Raw genomic sequence first — 2,952 nt, forward strand, 5'->3', positions numbered from 1 at the left:
CCCCCTTGAGTGGCTCATTTGGACACCATGTTGGTGGCAGAAAAGTTGTACATACAATTCCCAATTCCTACACCAGCTTCCATACACCCTTATGGTTGAGGAAGCATTCTAAAAATATTGTTCCAAAAATATTGTATGCTGGTCACAAATGAGCCTGCATTGGGTGGATCTTAAACCCAGTACCCTGATCCTTTTATCTCTACATGTGAGGAATAATTTGTATCAAAGATTTTCAAATCAGAGCATAAATTCATACTGTAAATGTATACTGCTACCCAACAAAGAACTATTTTTTTTATATAAACTATAATCCTGACCATTTTTTTATGTCTTTATTAACATTTTCTACCAGGTGTTTAACTTATCTCATGACTACACAAACCCCTCTTTCTAGAACTTTGGCACCGAGCCTTCTTTGTTTTAACCCAGATGCCAGACCCTACTTAACTATTCACATTTTAACATCTAACCATCTGGAGTAATATAGTATGAATAGACACAGCTTTTGATTTGGAATGACATTAATAACATTTGACAAATGCATTAATTGTTTATTTTGGATTTAAACCATGTCTTAACAGTCAAACATGTTATATATATATATATATATATATATATATATATATATATATATATATATATATATATATATATATATATATATATATATATACATATACTGTATATACATACATATATCCTGTGTATATATATATATATATATATATATATATACAGGATATCAAAGAAAAAACTCAAAATGTGACATCAAATGGCAGGGTAGTGGAGAAATGGTATGTAGCATAAAATATAAATCTATCCAATTATTATTCAAACAAACATGAAAAAGAAATAGCACTCTGTTGAGGCATGATTGGCCAAGCATCTGGGCTTTCATTCATGCATAATTAAGCTTTAGACAGCTGCAGGCTTTTCCAGTGCAACAGGGCATAGGATATCATAATAGGCTTTAGAAGCCATATCAATGAAACAGTTTTAGCATGTACTTGAAAATTGTATAAATAGGCATAATTGAAATGTAACCATTGTTCAAGATTGAACAGGACAATAAAAAAAAAAAAAACCCTTTGCTTTAGTGAATGTAGGAAAATGTGCACTTATTTTTCCACTTCCTATGGATATACATTTCCGAAATACATGCCATGAAAAAGATAATTATAGACCAAAAATAGTTTAATGGGCATAGTGAAATTACTAAATAATCGTCCAACAAACAAATTTCATGGATTTATTACACGTTCCACACCCCTTTTATAATATACTGTTGACATCTGCTTTATATTTAACTCATTAAATATTCAAAACCAAAATATATCACTGTGTATAAATAAATAAAACATGCCTAGGAGACAGTTTAGAAATTACAGTTTTACTTACTTTTCAATGAAATTGCATATAAAAATATTCCTGATTTTTTATTTAAAATTTTTATTGAAAGCCCATGGTGTGTGTAACACACTCAAAAAACTTCACCCGGTGCAAAAAAATGTGCACAACATAAAGGAGTGACACAAAAACGTGCAGCGGGTACACTTGGCCCTCTAAAATCAGAGGGCCCTGCCCTGAATCCCCCGGGGTGTTAGGCTCCTGACAGGGAACAAGGTACTTACACTATGGTCTGTCCAGCCAAAGCCAGACAGACCCCTTTCTCTGGAGGGTCTGCCGAAACAGACCCGCCCAAGTACTCGGTGAGGCTCCCCCGAACTAAGCCAGAAGGCCATGTCCACCCCCTCCCAAGACTTTCAGGACAGGCCCTGGGACCAGTACCCTACTCATCACACCGTGCAAAAACGTGTACCAAACATAAAAATACAAAAACGTGACAAACAAAGGTGATATATTAAATAAAGTGGGGGAAAGGGATAGTGGAGAGGAGAGTGAAGAAGTGGTCATTGTGCAATACAATGGCCAGGCCCTCCGGCCAGGAATAAAAAAATTTCTCCGGTCCCAGCCAAAAGGCCCGGCCCAGGAGGCAGGTGCTTAAAAAAGTGTGTATTGGTGCAGTGACCGGGGTACCATCAAATCAAAGTGACCCTCACTCACAGTGATTATTCCGGTACCCCTGGACTGCCACTCCAGGGGCACATGCACCATAGGCTTTCAAAGTCCCAAATCCAACCCCCCGACCGGCCAGTGCAGCCATCCACCCCTGCCAGATCGAGAGCCCTTCAAGGTTTTCTTAGGGAGAGCTGTCCTTCGGATAGCAGCCTCCACTAGTACTAACCCTTCCAGGCCCTCATCAACCCAGCAGATTTGCATGGTCTTACCCCGTTCCACCTTCCAGGGCAGTACCAGCTCCTCCTACCAGATCGCTGACAGGGACAGCACTCGGCAAAAAGACCAGACCCAGTGCAGCCACCCATCCTCACCAGGAACACCCTTCAGGTCGGCTCGGACTCAGCCCCACTGGCATCGACTATGGGCGTCCAGACACTGACACTGTCAAAACCGTCCTTCCAGGTGCAATTACGCCATTGGATTTGTCTGCGCCCTCCCCACACTTGGGATAAGCTACAGCGCCTCCTCTGGCAACTGATAAGAACAGATACTACATTTGATCTTAGCCAAAAGGCAGAGAAACTGGGTTTTAAAGATAACCTGTTATCTTGCCTGGATTTGGAAAGGGAGACATTTATTAAGACTGGAGCAGCCAAAGTCTGAAGCAGCATATTATATACAAGTAAAATGCGCAAAAAAAACAGAACAACAGATATCTCTGTGTACAGTCAGTGGGGAAAAGAGTCAAAACTCTGGGAATATGTAAAAAAAAGTCCAGGGGACGTGGGAGAATAGTATTTCAGGAGTTACATATACATTCTCAGGGCTGTCATCGGGGTGAAACAGAAACCGTGTTCCAATTCTGTAGAAAAAACAAGGGGAGAGGCGCCTCTGGGTGTAGATGTTTTAAAACAATTTTAATACAGTAGTTTA

At 39.7% G+C, this 2,952-nt stretch overlaps 1 pseudogene; it reads right to left on the reverse strand.

Moving 5' to 3' along the window:
- Nucleotides 1-2,494: 2,494 nt before the first annotated feature.
- On the reverse strand, nt 2,495-2,605 carry LOC120925257 (annotated as a pseudogene).
- Nucleotides 2,606-2,952: the final 347 nt, after the last annotated feature.

This window comes from Rana temporaria, chromosome 1 (genome assembly GCF_905171775.1).
Source record: "Rana temporaria chromosome 1, aRanTem1.1, whole genome shotgun sequence".
NCBI lineage: Eukaryota > Metazoa > Chordata > Amphibia > Anura > Ranidae > Rana > Rana temporaria.